Source organism: Rattus norvegicus, chromosome 4, assembly GCF_021556685.1.
Source record: "Rattus norvegicus strain SHRSP/BbbUtx chromosome 4, alternate assembly SHRSP_T2T, whole genome shotgun sequence".
NCBI classification, from domain to species: domain Eukaryota; kingdom Metazoa; phylum Chordata; class Mammalia; order Rodentia; family Muridae; genus Rattus; species Rattus norvegicus.
The window spans coordinates 88,722,788-88,743,186 of NC_141537.1; the positions used below are offsets into that span (position 1 = coordinate 88,722,788).

The 20,399-nt window shown below is 40.6% G+C and overlaps 1 protein-coding gene across 8 annotated transcripts in view; it reads left to right on the top strand.

Moving 5' to 3' along the window:
* Abcg2 (ATP binding cassette subfamily G member 2) overlaps nucleotides 1-20,399 on the top strand; it is a 120,261-nt gene that overhangs the window by 46,817 nt on the left and 53,045 nt on the right. Inside the window, exon 1 of one of the 8 annotated variants that reach the window (XM_087657402.1) lies at nucleotides 16,242-16,321. The exons of 5 other annotated variants lie outside the window; for them this stretch is intronic. The gene's annotated coding sequence lies outside the window, so the exon portion shown is untranslated. 8 annotated transcript variants of the gene reach the window in all.

Genomic DNA, 20,399 nt, shown 5'->3' on the forward strand with positions numbered 1-20,399 from the left:
GGTCCTTCACCTTGGCATGTGTACAAGGTCTGCCTCGATACATTCCTTCACAAATGTGCAAGAGCTGTGCCAGCCTCTATACCATTTAGCTCATGGCCCACATTGATTTTTGCCTCACAGAAGACACATGGCAAGCCTATGGAAGTCAGCAAACTAATGGGAGTTGGTGTTCGCCTTTCAGTATGAGGTACCCAGGGATTGAACTCAGGTTCTCAGGGTTGGCAGCAAAGCAACTTTACCCACGAGCTACTTCACCAGCCTGTTTTTATGTTTTTGATCTAGTGCCTCGTGTATCCCTGCTGACCTCAAACTGGCTATACAACTCAAGGTGACCTTGAACTCTTGGCCTTTCTGCCTCTTTTACCAAGTGATGGTATCACAAGTGTGTACTAGCACACTGCAGTGCTGACAGTTGAACTCATGCTATGCAAGCACTATACCATATGAGCTACATCCCTAGCATGCCCTGTTGTTTCACATGCCGATTTCTCTCTTCAATAGAGCAGAAAAACATTTATTTTGATGTCTAAAGCAATTGCTGATAAGTTGATTAATCAGAAGTACTTTGTTCTTTATCCAACTCTTGCAAATCAGTCTAGGTACAAGGCTCGACCTCCCAAATCTAAGTTCAGAAAATGATTTAAGTATACTTGGCTAATTAGGTTCAGGCTAATAACTAAGGTAATAAGAAATTAAGGTATGAATCAGAGTGGTAATTAATTGGTTTCATGTGGTACACTCCTAAGAGGCACTCATGTTCTCTACACAATCACTTCCAGGTGATTGGGTAAAAAAGAGTGGACGTGATTGGGAACTCTTTCATCCAGGTAATGACAAGTATGTGTATTATCTGTTTCTCCTTATGAAAAATGCCTTTAGTACTACAAAATGTCTTAGTTCCCCAGTCCAGTATTGAAACTCTGGTTAAGAATCTCAAACACTGGTAATTGGAATTAATATTAACTGAAACCATCTAGAAGGTGATTATTCTTTGCTAGGAGTTCTATGCTAGCATAGAACTTCTAAGTAGTTTTGTTGTGTTTCATAACATGTCGATGCAATGGCACCATTACACCTAGTCAAAGTGTTTCCCTGAGGAATCACCAACATGAGACAGGTCTAGTAAAAAAGGAAGTTTATTGGATGAAGGGCAGGGAACCTGGAGAAGGCATAGAGGCAGAAAAGGAGGGGGACAGAGAAGGACAGAAAGAGAGAGAAGAGAGAGAGAGAGAGGAAGAGAGGAAGAGCCTGGCCAGGGACACGTGGGAAAGAGAGAAAAGTGGGGATGAGAGCTGGGGGAGCCTAGCTGTTCAGTTCTTATGCCTAGGCTTGCACCCAGCAGGCAGCTGCGCGAGCTGTTGCTAGGTAGCTCTTGGGCAGAGCCTAGAGGAATTGCCAACACGCTATTTTCACAAAATACTTGCACATGAATACTTTGATAGGATAGAAAGTTTGAATAACTTAGTTACCTCCACATTAGTAAAACCCAAAGGAGTATTCAAACTCAGACATCTTTGAGCTGATCACATACTATCTCAACCCTGTAGTGTGTGTAAAAACCAAAAAAAATCCCTTTGTGTTAGTACATTATTTTAAAAAATATTTGCTACTTCTTAATTATTTTTCAATTGTGTGTCTGTATGGGTATGCACTAGTGAACATGTGTGTCTACAATGGTCAGAGGCATCATCAGATCCCTCTGGTGCTGGAGTTAGAGGTGGTTGCAAACGTCCTAATGTGGGTGCTGGAAACCAAACTAGGCTTCTTTGCAAAAGCCCCAAGTATACTCTTTATTCAGACAGATTATTATAAAATTACAGTAATTTTTAATTGAAGCTAAGGCCACCTAATAAAAGTCACTGTGATACCTTTCAATCAAGTGTTACCATGTAGAACTCACTATGTAGTCCTGGCTGGTCCTGAACTCAGGGACTGGCCTACCTGTATGTGCTGGAATTAAAGATGTGTGCCACTACACCAGGTTTATATGAAGATTTGTAAACATTAGGACGTGTTTTGTATAAAGAGATTGTTTTAGAATATCAAAAGTCCAGGTTATTTTCACCTAAGAATTTGAGACCAGTCTGGGAAGGATAGCAACCATATTGTAATCGAGAAAATTATAAAGTATCTTAAAGTCCTTATGGGCTGCCAGAATCTGTATCACCTGACTCCACATGAGTCCCCATCCACCTCTGACTGTTCCTCTTCTTCATTTACCTTACCATCTCCTAGATACCAAGTTGTTTCCTGCCTTGGAGTCTCATTTCCAAATATAGAACAGTTGTTCCTTCATGTCCACAGGATACTCATTTTTGTATTCAACCAATTCCTAATGAAAAATATTCAGAAAAATTATACTGGACACGTAGAGATGTTTTTCCTTGTCACACTCTCTAAACAGTATAGTATAACAACTACTTAAGAATCCTTGCATTGCCAAGCAACCAGAGCTTCCAGGGACTAAGCCACTACCTAAAGACTATACATGGACTGACCCTGGACTCTGACCTCATAGGTAGCAATGAATATCGTAGTAAGAGCACCAGTGGAAGGGGAAGCCCTGGGTTCTGCTAAGACTGAACCCCCAGTGAACTAGACTGTTGGGGGGAGGGCGGCAATGGGGGGAGGATGGGGAGGGGAACACCCATAAAGGAGGGGAGGGGGAGGGATTAGGGGGATGTTTGCCCGGAAACCGGGAAAGGGAATAACACTCGAAATGTAAATAAGAACTACTCAAGTTAATAAAAAAAAAAAAGTAAAAAAAAAAAAAGAATCCTTGCATTGCATTGAGGATTATAAGTCATCTGGGATGATTTAAAGTACATAGATATGTACATGGGTTATGGGCAAACTCCATACTACTCTATATAAGGACATGAGATGAGGTGTCTGTGGGTTGCCGGGAACCAAGCCTCCATGGATCCTGGGTGGGGGTGTGTAACTGTACTATTCCATAGTTTCTAGAACTCCAACTTCTCCCTTGTTGCTTTGCCATGTGTGACTCGCACCCATTTCACAACCCAACATAGATACAGAAACTCTAGACCTCAGGTTTGGATTCTACACAAGAGGGAAAGAGGTAGCGTGAAGAACATCCCGCATTCCTGTGTGTGATGGTGAATCTTGCTTGTCAACTTGACTACATCTGTAATAAAATAAAACCCAAGCAGCTGGATTGGATTATTTGAGGTGGGGGACAACTAGTCAGAATTCAGCACCATAAATCTGGTCACTCCTTCACATGGAAAAAGGAAGCTTTTGCTTTTTGACTTTTGCTGGCAAGTTTTTCTAACCTGTAGCTGAGGGTTTTTTTTAAACTGTTATTTGTAGCAGGATTTTAGCAGTGCTTTTATATCTGCCATGGAGTGATGGTACTAGGCTTCGAAGTAGGCTTCTGTCAGTGATTGTTATCTGAGATTTTTTTTAAAGGATTCTCAGAGCCTTTGCATAACTTAGTCTCTGAGAGGCCTGGCAAACCAGGAAGTCTAGTATGGCTGAGAATTGCTTAGGTGGTGGGTCTTTCAGGACAACCCTGAGATCAGATAAGATGTTTTGGTAGGTAGAAGTTGACTCTCTAAAAGTGACTTTTGTGTAACAATAAAAAGACGTTTTAGGAAGCTGGCAGTGTTCAGTCCTCTGCTGCCTCTGCTGCTTGAGAAGTCTAAATTCCTCCTGCGGGATCCCTCTCTCCTTCCACTCTTCAACCATCCTGTACAACCCACAACCCACAACCCAACAGTTATTAGAACCCATTGCTTATGACTCCAATGTAGACCGAAGACCAATAGCTCTCCAAGCCTGTCTGGCACTGCAGCACCAGTTAGGAACTACTGAGACATCCAGTGTGCTGGACTGAATGACAGTTCAATTCTTGACCTTTGCACTGGGACACAGCCATTGTTAAATTACCCAGATCACAGCTTGTAAACTGCTCCGATAAATCTTATTACATACATTAATTCTATTGATTCTGTTCCTTTAAGGGAGCCCTGTGACTAATACCCTAGTATCCTATGAAATAACAGATAAAAGACTCAAAATGGCATTTATCTACTGCCTTCATGGCATTCTTTTAAGCTGAAGTTGTTTGTATCAGCTCGCTAATGAAAGCTTTGAGTTTGATATGTTTGTACTTCCTATCAGCCAGGAAATTCAGATGTTTTGGGTTTGGCACTAGAACCCCACCACCACCCTTTTACATTAAAACTAATTGTATGATCCAATACATGAAAAGCTGTAATTGATATAAATGCTTTGTTTTTTAAGTTAACACACAGGTATCTAATACACAAGTGTGTGTGTACATATTATACAATAAAATGTTAAATATGATTTTTACAGTTTCCTGTAAGAATCAAATATGTATACATTTAGAAGACATGCTTTTGCTTATTGGGTTAAAAATGGCTTCGTTGGAATTTAAATCTACCTTTTTTTGCCTTTTCCATGGCCTTTTAAATGCTGCGCAGGCCTTGCCAGAGGCACACACTCCACTCGTTTCACCCACGTAAGGTGTACAACTTAATGTCACTAAAATGCAGACTCTTACTAGGTGTGTTGAGTTGTATAACAATTACCATCCTTTAGGATGAACACCGAGTTTAAGACATTTATGTCAGGTCACAGAGACTCCCTATTTGAAGTCCCATTTCTAACCAAGCAGCAGATAACTTAGCTGTAAAGCATTTCACATATGGGATACCAGAGCCTTCTTGTCAGATGGTCACTTGGCCTATATTTGGGGTTCATCTACTCTACACTATTTGACTCAGTATTATTATTACTATTGTTATTGTTATGGTTGTTATTTGTATTATTATGGTTGTTATTGGGTAATGCTATTCCACTGTGCAGCTGTGTCACATTGTATCTATCTCTGATCTGAGGGAATTTCTGCTTCTATTTTGAATAATGCTACCATATGCCTTTGTTTATAGAAATTTCCTATGAATATCTTAATCATGTTAAAAATTGTGTTCTACCTTAAAAGAAAACCTCAAACTGTGTTACATACCCATCACCTACGTGTGAGCATTGCAGTTCTTGTAATCTCTCCACTACCTTGCTCCTGTCTGTGTATTTTATTTTAGCCAGTCTAGGAAATATGAAATGATAGCTCATTGGAGTTTGAATTTGTATTTGCCAATGACTGATGATATAAACCATAGACCATTCAAACAACTTTGAAACAACTGTGTAGATCATTACTCCTTTTCTTTATTTCTTGATATTACATTGCCATCATTCTTTATATATTCTGTATAAAAGTTGTTGTTTTTTTATCTTTTGTCCTAAGGAAAAAATACACTTGCATTTTAATTTATTTTATACAGTCTAGCAAAAGTACATTATATATGTTTATATATCATACAATATACATGTAAAATAGTGTATTTGTTTGATATATGCCTTAGTTTGCTTTCTGTCGCTGTAATAAAACACAATGAAAAGCAACTTGGGGAAGGAAAGAGTTTATTTGACTTACACTTCCATGTCTTAAGACTATCAGTAAGGGATGCCAAGGAATGAACTGAAGGCAAGCATCTAGAGAACTGAAGCAGAGAGTAGAGGAGACCTGCTGCTGACTGGCTTGCTTTCAGGCTCATAGTTAACTCCTTTCCTTATAGCTTTTAGGATGACCTGCCCAGAGGTGACACTACACACAGCAGGCAGGGTCCTCCCATAACAACAACCAAGAAGATGACACAAAGACATGGCTACAGGCCAATCCGATGGAGGCATTTTCCTAACTAAGGTTCTGCTGGCTCTAGTCTGTATCCATTTGACAAAATATCACTAGCACAATATATAAAAATATTTGCTTAAGCACACACATACAAACACATGTTGTTTCTATTTGGGGAGAAATATGATGTAGATAAAAGTTGTTTCCCTACATTTGATTTGAATATATTCTCCCAGTCTCTGATTTGTATTTTCACTTTCAGAACGTTTAACATATATTTAGAAATGGTATGTACACAAAGAGTTTGTGTGGTGCCTGATGCATCTCTGTAGTATCCTGGAATTATTATGCCACAATGCGAAATCTAATTATTCACTGACATTTAAATTAAGCAAAATGAGTAATGCATCCTTGGCAAGAATAGTAGAGTTGGAAAGGGCCTAAGTGACACAATACCTTTCTAACTTTAAAGTAATTTCTTGCATGTTTGAATAATTCATTCGTAATTCTTGTAATGCAGTTTTATGGAGCATACAGAGTGCAACGTAGAATCAAAGCAAAAACCCAGAGATATAGTTAATATATTGAGGGAAGAAGTGTAAAAACAATCAGTTGTTCTTTGTAATATTAGGCATTTACTTGTTGGCTCAAGATAAAAAGAATTGGATGTCAAAGACAGTGAAGACCTTTGAACTATAAAAATAACCATAATGGAATTTCACTGTAGAAACAACTTGTTTTACAAAAGCAAGGCAACAGCAAGCAAGAGCCCATGTGTTTATAGGAATGGTAGTGTGCACACCAGAGAAAGTGTGACTACACACTTACCACTGATCCAAGCCTCCTTCCCATTTGAGATTTGTAAAGTTTTGTGTCTCGCTTTAAATTGACTTCTTGGTTTCATTTGAACACCTACATTAAGGCTAAAGAGTAATTTATACTCTCATAAGAGAAATAAATAAACAGTTAATAATAAAATTACGAATCAATCACCTTAATATCTTATGTTAGTATACCTATAAGTATAAAAATAATACCATGAAATCCAAAGCTTTTTATTTGAGACAAATGAAACTGATAACCATTTACCAAGATTGACTAAGAAAAGTTAAGGAGACTGAAATTAAGAAAATGAGAAACCAAAATGGGGATATGGCTGGAAATTTTAAAGAAATAAGAGAAGGGAACTTAGAAGATGGTGGATGGTACCTAGTTTATGCCTTGCCAGAGTCTGCAGGGGCTTTGAATATCTGAACCGTATGTTCAGTAGTAGACAGTTTAAAGAGATGGGAACAAAGAGATACACAAAGGCAATAGCAGCCTAGTTAGAGGGAAATGCCCTGGAAAGTTGTTTTTTTTAGCACTGGGCACTTGACACTTGCTGGACAGCCTTGATGCCACTGTGAACAGATCCCTGCTGCACTGGCAGCTCAAGACTATGTGTGACTCCTACTCTGGGACGATACACTGAAATGTAGCCAACATAATTCTGCTAGAGTGGGTGTATTAGGTTGTTGTTGTTGCTGTGATAAAATGCCATGACCAAAGGTAATCTTAGGAAGAAGGTTTTTTTTTTTCTTAACCATTCTAGAACGTTAGAGTCCATAATGTTTGGTGGGGAACAGAAAGGAGAAGATCACATTTTTCCCCCACATACAATGAGGCTATAAAACCTTAAAGCCTTTCTCCAGTAATGTACTTCCTTTAGCAAGGCTTCACCTCCTAACGATCACATAACCTATTCCAAACAGCACCACTGATCAGAGAGCAAGTGTCTAAACACACGAGCCGCTGGGGGACATTTCTCATTCAATCTAAAATATTAGAAAAGTAGTTTTGACTCAGAACTTCTCAGTACTTGGTGATTATAAAATAGGTCTCTGAAGGAACTTTCACAAGGCTCCAAGCAGAGCATCCGAGAGCAGGAAGTACTACTCCAATGGTCTGTCTCCCGAGAGATCACCCAGAGGTGTGCCTGATAAGTTAAATTAAGTGCTAAATGGAAAGCCTAGCCAGTAGAATGGAGAGAATTAATCTTGGGGAGGACAGAGCATCAGGGTTTGAAGACCATAGAGAAGAATTGGAATTCTCAGTCAGTGAAAAACACACATTAATACAAATGTATGAAATACATGAGATGCATGATATACCATGAGAAGACCAATTATATATATATATATATATATATATATATATATATATATATATATATATATACCATAGGCATTTAGAACATCCAACGGACAAGATCAGAAAAAAGTGTTCCCGATATTATAGTTAAAACATTAAATATATGGAATAAAAAAGTAGAGTGGAATGTATAAAAGAGGAACTCCACGTAATACATAGAGAGGTAGGCCCAGCTAAATAACAGCTGATTGATTAACAGAAACTTTTAAACCAGAAGGTATTGCTGAAATAGATCAACAGGTAAAGGCACCTACAATCAAGCCTGAGGACCAGGGTTTGATTCCTGTGACCCGTATGGTAGGAGAGAACTAACTTTCACAAGTTGTTTTTTGACCTCCAAATGTGTGCTGTGGCACACGTATACCAAGGCATGCACCCACACCAGGGTTTATACCTGATTTCTTGTTGTACTGCAGAGTCATAGTAGTAAAAATATAATTAGAAATAGAAACACCAATTAATCTTTTCTAAATTATTCTAAATGTTGTGAATAAGGAAATACTTTTTATTATTTGAGGTTAGCATATCAAAACTAGATAACAGGACTATAAGAAAGAGAACCATAGAGCAGTGTCTTTTATAAACAACATAAGAGTCCTTACCAACACACTAGCAAATCAAATTTGGTAATATACTAAAAGGACTATACACAGTGACCAGATGGGGTTTAACTCTGGAGCGGGAGAATAGTACTTCTGTCTGCATGCTTGTTTTGGCAAAGGTAGAAGAATGAATCCAAAATTCATATAAACACCAAGAGACTTTGCTAATGCACTGTTAAAAAAGAGAAAATAATCAAAGGGATCTCAAATTTTTTATTTTAAAATATACCACAAAGCCATTTTTATAACCCAAACAAGATGAACTTAATGGACCAATATTTTTGCTTTTCATTCCTAGAGCTTTTTACTACAACTTTTTCTAAGTAGCTGGGTTTTGTCATCAAGTAATTTTTTGGACTAGTCTTCCTTTTTTGAGTGGCCAAGAATATTTGCTTTCATTTGATATGGTTTATGCTTTTTGTGTGATATTGTGGCTAAATCTAGGGTCTACAAACTAGGCAAGCGCTGTACCGTTAAGCTATCTTTCAGCTTCCAAGATTTCAGACTTATTATTTTAAACACAGACAACACATGCAAGACAGAAGAACTGGTGGTGACATTATGGAGAGCCAATCATAAAGAAAACGGCAATCTAGTTTCTTGAATACAAGCCTACTTTCTGGGACAGCCATAACAAAGTAGCATAGACTGTGGGGAAAGGGATAGGCGTTATGTTGTCAAATTGTTCAAAATCAATGTGGCTAGATCCAGTTTCTCTCATTTGCTTGCACCCAACTATCTGTGTTTTATCCTAAGTGATCTTTAAGGATGTGTAAGCATCAGTGGTGTCTTTGTGAATCCAAGTTTCCTCTTGTAAGGACACATGTCAGCTTGGATTAAAACCCACAGTAAAGATCTCTGTTTAATCTAACCATTTTTTTTTCAAAGACCCTGTCTCCAAATATAGTCACATCCTATGGTTTTGGAGTTGGTACCTAACAATTGAAATAATGAAGCACACAGTTTACCCCTAGACAAATTGCAAGGAGATAACAGTGCATGAGGGTGTCCTGTCAATTAAGAGCTTACGAGGACAATGATTTAAAAATGCTAATTATTTCAAGACAATTTGAAATTGAATCATGACTTGATATTTCATAATATTAAGGGATTATCAGGCAGCACACGAAACAGGAATTCACCTAGAAAAGCTTATCTGTTATTATAAGTTATATTATAATAACAGATAATAAGTCTGTTATATTTAGTGCTAGAGATTAGAGATTTTAAGGTACAACTACTGCCACTTGGGCTCGATGGGCCAATTAAAGAGACGAGTAATAGGAAAAGCAGAGGCAGACTGAACCAACATGGCCACGCTGGGAAGAGAACAAAATAAAGACGTCTAGCATCTCTTGTTTCCATTTGACATTCTGACCTGGGGTTTAGTTTAAATGGAAGGCAATATGAATAGTTGAGTAGTCAGTCTGGGTTAAAGTGTAATCCTGCTGTCATTGACCTGTCACCATCTTCCCTCCTGGTTTCCTGTTTGCCCTGAAAGTTCTCTGAACCATGTGAAATCCCTTATCTAAGACACAGGCTTCTCCTTTGGTTAGTACCAAGGCCTATTTCTTTCCTTCCCCAGCATGAGACCCCTGGGGGGTTGGGGGGAACTCCAGTTCCTTGGAATCTGAAGGCCAAAGAGAGGGCATTTTAGTTACTTTTCTGTTTCTGTGATAAAAAAAAAAAAATACCATGAGCAAAATCGTCTTAGAGAAGATTTCATTTCTGTTTAGGGTTCCAGAGGGAGAAGAGTTCATCATGGTGGGAAGTTCTGGTATTGGACAGGCAAGGCGGCCTCAGCAGGAAGCTAAGAGATTACAGGCACAAAGCAGAGAGAATGAACTAGAAGTGGCTCCATGCTTTCAATCCCAAGGTCACCTCTGGGGACATACTTCCTCTAGCAATGCCACACCTCCTAAAGCAGCTCCCCAAGCAGCACCACTAACTAGGGACCAAGTGTTGAGATGTCTGAGCCTATGCAGGATGTTTCACATTTAAATCACCACAGAGGGGATCCCACTGTTTCTTCATAGAATTCTTCTCTCCTGCCAGAATGGTTACATTAGGATTAGGAATCTTCTTTGAATATGCAGTCATCTTTTTTATAGACAGCTGAAATTACTTGTGGATAAAATCACCTCTTTGAAATATGTTTCAAAAACAATTTATGAGAAAGGGAGAAACAAAGAGAGTATCCATGAAACCAAGATTGGCTCCTAATTGATGACATGCGATTATGCATGAAGTAGTTCTGCACTTGGTTCTCTCTACTTTTAGGGGTCTTCGTAATAAGGAAACGATGAAAGGGACAACAGATACATCTTGAGAACTCACCTCCCTAGCTCTTCTTAGCTCCCTCCCACACCAGTCAATCCCTTCTCTTCCTTATGGGTCCCTCTCCAATACTATTGTTCTGTTCTTTTGTTTTATTTTCTGCCCCACTGAGTTTAACGAGGGCCATCTGCCTGACCATAGGTGCAGAGCCATCCATTGGAGACTAGTATGTTCACCAGTGGCTACATATCTGAAGGGAATGGCTCTCTTTCCCCCAGAGTTCTTCAATAGACAGTGAAGGTATAGAACTCCCCATAGTGAAGGTAAATAACTCCCAAGAATCAAATTAGTTGGCTCTCTCTCAGATGGTGAGCTTGAGGGGCCTAATACATTTACACGAGCCATTTAAAAGATAGGTGTGAGTTCGTTTCAAAGTTTCTAAAAGATTCAACATGGACCAGCAAGATGGCTACGTAGGTAGAGGTGACCGCCACAAGGCCTGATAACCTGAGCTCAAGGCAGGGTAACCACATAGTGAAAGGAGAGAATCAATTCCTGTAAGTTGTCTTCTGACCTTTTCAGATGCACTGTAGTGTGCATCCACCTACATATGTATACAATAATATATGTTATTTTATTCTTAAAAAAAAAAGACTAAACCTGCTTTGAGGAGCTTTTTTGTAAGCTCCTCTTTTTAATCCCCAGAGGGTCTGTGTGTTAGCCTACATGGTGAGGTGGGATCAAGTGAGAGAGAGAGAGCAACAGCTAAAAGAGTGCGAGAGGCGAACAGGAACAGGGAGAGATACTGTGTTACAGCTTTGAAGATGGAGGCATGAGTCCATGAGCGAGGGATACGGGCAACCTCTACAGGCTTGAAGTGGTTCTAGAAAGGAAAACCCACACTGACAGCTTTATCCTAGTCTGGAAGATTGCTCTCTATGGGGCTTATGATTTACAGATATGTAAGATGATAATATTGTGTTACTTTAAGTAACCAGGCTTATGGTCATAGCAGCAGTAGAAAATAAGTGGAGCTGGGACTAAAGGGGGAGTGGGTGCCACAGTGCCCAGCTATTTTCTTCAATCCATTATCTTACCATCCAGTGGGAAACAAACAGTGTTCGTTCTCTGTTTCCATTAAACAATAATCAATGCAGATTTCTGTGACCTCAAAGCTCTATGGGCTTCTCTCTAGCAGCAAAGTAGCCCCAAATTCTTCAGCAGATGTGAACTAGATTCTTCTGGTCAGTTTCAGTTCTGACCCTGGAGACACCATCACTCTGTTTCTCAAGTTGAGATCTTAGTCTTCTGGGTGGCTTCTACTTCAGAATCAGTTGAGAGTCCATAGCATTAAATCTGGTGACCGAGTGGCTAAAAAGTTCCCACGACTCCATACCCAGGTTCCCTTCATTTGTTCTGGTGGCTAAGCTGAGTTGAGGAAACGGATATCTTAAAAGTTACAAATACGCATCCAGATGAAGAGATACATATCAAATGATATCTGGAGGGATCTCAGGCATGGGGGTTTCCGTCCCTGTGAAGGTTCACCACCCATTCAGCACGCAGATGAGTTTTCGATGTGTTCAGCTATCCTGAAGTTCCCTGGACCGTGCCTTTTGTATTTCTGTGGAGATTTCAATTGTATAGGCACAACTGAAGCCTGAACTTCCCTGTGGCAACGTGACTGGGTAAATGCACAACTCAAAGCTAGCTAAGGTGAGGAGGCCAGGCGAGGCCTACATGTCCAGCTCTTTCTGGGTGCCTCTGTAGCTCGGTGTGGCACGGGATTATTTTTGAAGTAATATGTTTTATTACTGGGGGTGTAGATCAGTGGCAGAGTATGTTTTTCTAGCATGCATAAGGTCCTGGGTTCTATCTCCAGCCCCACAAAACAAAATAAAACCACAAGGAGAAACCACGGTTCTAATTCCTTGCTCCTTTCTAGAGCCTGCAATAGAGGCTGGAGAAAACATGCACCAAATATGTAATTCCTGAAGAAAATGGTATTTTTCTTTTGCATGCTTGCTGAAAAAATAAGATTAGAATTTCAAATAATTAACACTGTGGATATGAAAAGGGGTCTGAAGGGGTGTGTGTGTGTGTGTGTGTGTGTGTGTGTGTGTGTGTGTGTGTGTAAGAGAGAGAGAGAAACAGCATTTTCTAAGGCCTGCTTCTGAGGTCTAAAGCACACTAGCACGACTCTGTTACTTAAGCGTGAGCCAGACACCATGAATGAAAAACATACTACTTTCGGCAGATGCTTGAACTTCAGCCTTACTCACCATCCATTCATTTCAACTTTCTCTTTTCCCTTATTAGAACACTTTCCTTGGACCATCGAGGTGGGTCAGAAGCTCTTACTATCATGCTTAACCCAAATTCAATTCCCTTAGTCCCCATGGTGGAAGGAAAGAAATGACTTCTGTAAGTTGTCTTCTGACCCTCTGTATATACATCATGACGTATGTGCATGTACACACACCCAGTGACAAAAAATGTAGTGTGTTTCCCCAGTCATAGTAGCCATTATTTCCAAAGGACAGAAACTCACAAACTCAGCACTTGATCAGTGATGAAGTGTATACAAATTTGTTTCTTGACTAAAACTACAATTTCACCTGTTTTAAATATTTCACCCCCAGTATGACCCATGTAGAAGTTAATCATGCATTTCTTTTCCTCAAATAAAAATTTAAAAACTTTCTGAGGATAATTAAAGGGGGAGGAGGAGAGTGCATACTGTTCTTGGGAGAAGACTAGGTGGCTTTCCAGCACCCATGGGAAACACAAAACTACTTTCAAGGGGGATCGGTGTCTGGAACTTCTCAGGCACTGGAACAAACATACACTCCCCACCCCCAACATTCGAATACATTAGAAATTAAACTAAAAACACATTTCTAAGATATCTAACATCAATTTGGTATGTTTGGTTTAAGCAGAAAACTATGCAGTGATTTTAAAAACAAAAAGCCCCAAAACAAACAAACAAACAAACAAATAAAAAATAGAAAAAAAATTCACCTGTATTGTTTGAGGGCTGAGATTAGAGATGCAGTGTGGAGAACTCCTGCTTTGCTCTTGACCCAACATGAAACTGTTGTTAGGTAGCTAGTCTGGCATTGTCAGGCTTGGGTTGGGGGGCATTGAAGTCGTGCTCAGTTTAGAATCCACCTCCTTGGCAAAGCTAGAAAAGTAAACATCAGCATTGTTACTCCTTGGAATTTAAAATAGCACATGAAATGGTGGATGCTTCAGGGTTTTGAGGCAAAGCTATTTCTTCTTGGTCAAAGAATGGGGTGTCTGTATTCTTGGATGGAGATGTGACACTCAGATCTGCTTCAAAGATTAGATCGTTACTTACCATTATCTCTCCCCCTAACAGTTAATCCAGGTGGGCTGCCAAGGAGATGGGAGGAATAGTTGATACCTTTAAGGAGACAGTGTCTGTGTCTTTTCCAGAAGTGCCCCTCCCACTCAGTGCTGTCCCTTTAGGGAGCTTCTCCCTTGGAAACACTGTTGAACTTTGCCCTTTTCTTCTTCCCCCCCGCCCCCCAGATACTAGCAAAGTCCAAGCTTGTTTTTCCAGACACCTTGGGTCTCATTCCACACCCTACCTACCTCTCCTAGCGTGGCTGCTTGGTGACCTCCAATGCAAAGGGGTGATGGCTCTCCTCTTCCTCATCTCCCTCCTATGAACCTCCTATCAACAAACACTGAGGTTTCCGCTTGCCTACCCCATTGCTTTTGGGGGTGTTTTTGTTTGTTTTGTCTTGTTTTGCTTTTTAAACTACGGAAACTAAGAACCAGAAACGGGAATCACAATTTTCTTGGTAACATCGTTAGTAGCTATCCTGGCTAGATTAAGTCATGGCTTGTGAGGTTCAGGGGGAAGTTTAAAGACTGTTGGGGGTCATTTGCTACTTTGAATTAAGAATCTGTGGTGCTGGTCGGCTGGGTGCTGCTGAAAAAAAAATAGCTGTGATTAACAAGATACCAGAAACACTGAGTGAAACCTTTGCTTTACCAAGACAATTGATACTGGTTAGTTGGAAGTGAGAAATTAGCTGAGATTGAGACCAGCACCATTGAGGTGAGACCTACTGGGAAGTGTTTCAGCACGCTAGAACACAGAAGCCCAGAATGCCTTATGTGATATGCATCGCACATGTGTCTCAGAAGCCTGGCACTGAGCCTTACACTGTTGGACTTTAGTTTTGCTCCGATCTGATTGTGACTGTGCCTGATATTTTCGTCTTGGAATAAGAAAGGATTGGACTTATTTTGATTTTATAGGAGCACACACACTTGCAGAGACTTTAGATTTAAAAAAAAAAAAGAGAATGAGTGAACTTTTAAATTGTTTGAATTTGTAAAGACTACTTGGCTTTTATGTTTTATATTGTTACATTTATTAAGATCTTGGGGATGTAAAAAAAAGAAAAGTTATTGTTAAATAGTGTTGTATTGGTGTGTCAGGCTCATAACGGGTCAAGTGTCTGGGCTGTCTTGTTATCAACTGGTCACAAGGTAGAGTCATCTGAGAAGAGGGACTCTCAATTGGAAAAAAAATGTTTCCTTAAGATCTGGCTGTAGGCAAACCTGTAAGGCATTTTCTTAATTAATGATCGATGGGGTGGGCCCAGCCCATTGCTGGTGGGAGACACTCCTGGGCTGGTGGTCCTGGCTTCTATCTATAAAAGAAACTAACTTTGCCAGCCGTGATCCAGCCAGTAAGCAGCACTCCTCCATGGCCTCTGCATCAGATCCTGCCTCCAGATTCTTGCCCTGACTGCTTTCAATGATTGACCATGGTCTGTAAATGTAAGTAGAACAATACCTTTTCTTCCCAAGTTGCTTTTGGTCATGGTGTTTCATCAAAGCAATAGAAACTGTGCCCATAGCTGGTGTTTGGGATTACCTGGATTTAGGAAGTTTCACCCTCATGAGAGATGCATTTGTTGTCTTCCGGTTTATATGTCTTTTTTCTATGGCGTTATGTACATTCACCTAAGTCCCCAACTTCTAGGATAGGATCCTCCCATTTTTGGCAGCTGCCTGATAAAGTTCCCAAGCAAGAAGGGAATCGGATACTTTTAGAAGCAGCCTCCCTCCGCCCCCCTCCCCCATCACCACCCCATCTCCATAAAGCCTGGGAGAGTCCACACAAAGTCTAGCCTGCCACAATTATAATACCAATTTGCCTAAATTGCATCTTTGGTATCTTGTGGCTCCCCCAAGTTCACAAGGGTGAAGGTACTCTGAGAATCTTCTCTTTCGAGGCCTCTGATCCCAGGGCAGCGCCTGGCCTCCATCAAGACCCAGGCTCTCCGCCCTCAGCCAGCACCACTGTAGCGCAGGAAGATCCCCCCGCCCACATGTGTCCAGCTGCTCACCCGATCGGCTTCTCCTGTGCGCAGACTGCGGGGCGGCGCGAGCTGACGTCACCGCGGCGGAGTCTCGGGCTCCAGTGCGGGGCGGTCAGACGCTCCTGGCGGGCGAGCGTGTGTAGGTCGGTGTGCGAGTCCGGGCGCGCGGCTGCTGCTCCGCCCGGGACAGCTAGGTGAGCGGAGTGCCGGGAAGCCCCGGGAGTGTGCTAGGCGTCGCGTGGGCCGTACGGGTCGCGGCGTGGGGGCGAGGGAACCGCGTGGTGTGGGTTGTGAAAGTGAGGAGGAAACAAGGACTGACAGTTCAGTCATTTCTCCAGAAACTTGTGCGGTGCGGTGATAGCGGGAGGATAAAGTCCAACCCTATTTGCTCCAAGTGTTTGGAAAGGATAAGTGATCTTGGATGGATAGATTAAACTGGCTGAATGAGAGTCAGCACCACAGCGGAGAAGTTTTCAAGGGGACTGAACAGCCTGTTCTTAACACCCCACCCCACCCCCGGGCCTAAAGTTTGTCAGTTTTAGGTGTATTGTTAATTACGAGGCTCCCTTTCGAACCTTTCTGTGGAGAGTTGAATCATTCTTTTATTGTTATTTATTTATTTATTTATTTATTTATTTATTTATTTATTTATTTATTTTTGCCTTTGTCCTTACAGTTTGTTCTTTGACAGTTGCATGCCTGGATGGAATGCATTCTGATTACTCTTTTCCGTTTTATACTTTCATTCATTTATCTATTTATTTGTTCATTTATTTATTAATTTTCAACCGGGTGGGGGGCTTTCTATGACTCCTAGGCTGGCTAAGAACTCGAACTCAAACAATTCTCTTGTCTCAGCCATTCCAGCACTAGGACGGTTCTGAGGGCACAGTCACACTAAGTTATTAGTTTTAATAATTAACTTTAAAAATTGACCTGCTTATTACTGTAGTTCCTAAAATAATACTGAAAAGGTTTCTGTGGATAGTTGAGTCTTACTTTTATCGCTTCTTTTTGCCTTTGCCTTTACAGTCATTTCACGTTTGCTGGCAAGTCACTGAGAGATTTTTGAGCTCATAATTCATTTACTTATAAAGACAAATGAAGTGTTGATAGAGAATCATATACCAGATATTTAAAATAGGTATGAGTGGATGGGTTGACCAAGATTATTTCTCCTGCTGCAATGATGATTAACCTCAGAGGTATGTGCATTTTCTCAGGAAGAGTGAATGCAATCTTGGTGAGATCAGAAGCCCTATGGAAGCCAGGCTGATGTCTGGATTTGTATTGATTCTGGGGGAAATGGCTAGAAATGAAGGCCAGGGAGCATCCTGTAACTAACCTGTCCTAAATCCTTCAAGTCATCCTGCAGGGTAAAGAGTAAGTTTCCAGAAAGAATTAAGTTTTGTGACTTCCTCTGAAGGCATTCCAGGTGACTCTTCTTCAAAGAAAGAGGGTGACTCCCAGAAGCCCTATGACCCTAACTGTCCTTAACCAGGAGATTAGCCTGGTTCCTGGCCCATCGTGATTATACTGGAGAAAAGAAGGCATAGGAAGTAAGGGACAACCGTTATTTTAAAAGAAGAAGCAAACATTTCACTTTATGTGAATCATTCCATTAGTTTGACTCACATCTTCATATCCCTGGAATAATTGTGAGGAGTGGGCTTCAGTGTGCAAGTGTGCTTCATAGCCACTCTCAGGCCCACACTCAAACTACCACATAGGCAGTTTAATCACATGTCCCTAGGGAAGGAAATCTAGAGTTCCCGAAAGAAAAGGACTACTGAACTTATGTTCACCAAGGCTGTCTGTCTCTACTTTTTATCTTCCTCTTTCTCCTCCCATTCTTTCCCTTCATCCACTCCCTTCTCTCCCCTCTGCCTAACCTATGTTGTGGATCGGCAGAGGACAAGCTCAGGTGACCTTTCTCCGGCCATCTACTCTATCGCCTTGTTTTTCCAGAGGATCTCACACTATAGTCTGGAGCTCACCAAGTAGGCTTTGTGACTTATCAACTAACCCCAGGGACTCGCCTACCTGCCCATTGCTGCCTCACTAGCATTCAGATAACAACTTAGGTCTTAATGTTTGCAAACACTCTACTAACTGAGCTACCTCCCTGGTCCATGAACACATATTTTCTGTATATCCTGCAAGTCCTGAGAGTAGCTCACTGTAAAGGCATGCAGGAAGGAGACAAGAACATATGAGCTGATAAGAAAATGCAGATTGAGCTTGGGTCTATAAACTATACTGTTCTGTTTCTACCATTTGATAAGTCACTTCACATCTGTGTGACAGTTTCTTCTTGAGACCAGGGAACAAGAATGTGTTAACATGGTCCATATTTTATTGAGGGAACCCTGAATGGGTTCCTGTATGGTTCATTTGTGAACATATAGTCCTGTCACTGGAAATGCTAAGTGATTTAATCGGTCGAGCTTTTGTACTAGGTATGTATTAAACAAATGGGAGTCATGACCTGAAAAGCATTTAAAGTGCTAGGGACCCAATTCTAGGAGGTCAGTAGCTCATATCCTCTCTTGCCAAGTTAATGTCATAGTTGTGAGGCACAAAGAGGACAGCGTATAGTTTGGAAACTGTAAAATGTTATATTTATCTGTAAATAACAGTGTATACATACTGTATTAAATATAATTTAAAATTGCAGTCAATATGAAACTATTGATAGATTTTTATAATAATTGAAATCTTCTGTATGTCTTACTCATATCATGTACAGCATATCTTAGTTCATACTGTCCACAGTTCAAGTCACATAGGGCTGGTGGGTCCTGCTCTGGATAACACAGCTCTAGGGGCAGTTAATTGGTACACAGATAGAAGTTAATTTAGGCTGGCTTTTTATTGTAAAAATTATTGTACTTATAATCTCTTGCGTCTTAGTAACTACAATTTTGTTTCTAACAATTATTATTAATGAATGCAGAAAGAATACAATTGTAGGAAGAGTGGAAATGGAGGAGATAAGATTTCTCCATTATTCCGATGTGTACGTACAGTAGTAGAGGAATCTAAGACACCTTGGTCTTACCTTTGACCTCTGTGCTCTAACTTAGATGTGTAATCTCTCTGACCCTTTGCTCCTGTTCAGTAACATGGAGCTGATGTTCCTGTGGCACAATATAAAATATATTTGATCTTGGCTTCATCTCAGTCAGAGGCCTCCCAAATCCTTAGTATCTTCTGAGATTTTTGTGTCTTTTGTTTTTCTTGATAGGGTTAGTTTTCAGAGACTCATCAAAGAATTCACCTTCAGCCTCAACCAGAGTGCCTGGTTTGTTCACAGCCCAGTTTATGTAAGTGAGGTGACCTAGGGTGGAGCTCCTGGGTGGCCTTAGGATGGGCCTGGCCTCAGAAGGACCTAGTGATGAGAGATTTAAGACTTAGCTCCACCAATGGGTCTCTAAAAAAGGAAGAAGAGGGCTGGTGTTTCAGCTTTATAAAGCGTGTTACTCAGTAATACCTGAACAGAAAGATTCACTTGTCTGAGAAGAGGCCATCTCTCAGCTCTGCAGGAGAAAAGCTAACTGCTGTCTTGCTGAGGACAGGTATTTTTCTTGTCATTCATCCATGTCATTTATAACAACTATCTTTTTGTTTTATTTTGTGCTTTTAATACAGGTTCTAACTGTGTAGCTGTTGTTGGCCTGGAACTTGCTATGTAGACCAGGGTCGGCCTTGAAGTTGCTGTTCTCTCCCTTCTTCTGCCTTCCAACTACTGGGCTTATAGTTACACACTACCATGCTTGGCTAGTAATGTTCCTTAACTCTGTCTCCTTGCCTTCCATGAACCTCTCTGTATTCATTCAGCATAAGAGTGACTGTAGGAAACATGAATTATAACCAGTCATTTAGAAGTACAGGTGACAAAGACAGTCTATTATTTGGATTAATGTCTGAAATAGGGGGCTGTCTAATGGGACTGAACCCCTAGTGGATAGCCAAGTAGATAGAGTTAGAATATAATTGAATTATTGGCTACCAAAGCTGGTGTTTACTGGAAAGTTACTTGGTGTATGTGCCTGTTTCCAGTCCAGTTGCAGGCATGTTCATTTTGTAAGAGTGCAGTAGAAGAGAAACACTGTATTTTCTATATACAAACATAGCTCCTATGATAAATACTTCAAGGAAAGTGTATACTTGAGAAGCTATAGAGCATCGGGCTACTTTTAGTTAAAATCTAGTTGTATAACTCGTCATGGCTAAATCTAGTAGTGCAGTTTTAATTCACCCCACCTTCAA